Source organism: Lupinus angustifolius, unplaced genomic scaffold, assembly GCF_001865875.1.
Source record: "Lupinus angustifolius cultivar Tanjil unplaced genomic scaffold, LupAngTanjil_v1.0 Scaffold_489, whole genome shotgun sequence".
Lineage (NCBI taxonomy): Eukaryota > Viridiplantae > Streptophyta > Magnoliopsida > Fabales > Fabaceae > Lupinus > Lupinus angustifolius.
Genome location: NW_017727861.1, coordinates 4,699 through 5,004, shown reverse-complemented (window position 1 = coordinate 5,004; position 306 = coordinate 4,699).

Below are 306 nucleotides of genomic sequence, written 5' to 3'. Positions count from 1 at the left end.
GAGGATGAGGAAGAGGATTAGATGAGGATGAGGATGAGGATGATGATGAGGTTAGGACACGAATGAGGAGGAGGATAGGATGAGGAAGAGGAAGAGGATGACGATATGATGAGGACGAGAATGAGGACGAGGATAGGATGAGGAAGAGGATATGATGAGGACGAGGATAAGGATTGGAGAAGAATGAGGATGAGGATAGGATGAGGATGAGAATGTGGAAGAGGATGAGGATGAGGACGAGGATAGGATGAGGAAGAGGATGAGGATGAGGACGAGGATAGGATGAGGAAGAGGATGAGGATGAGG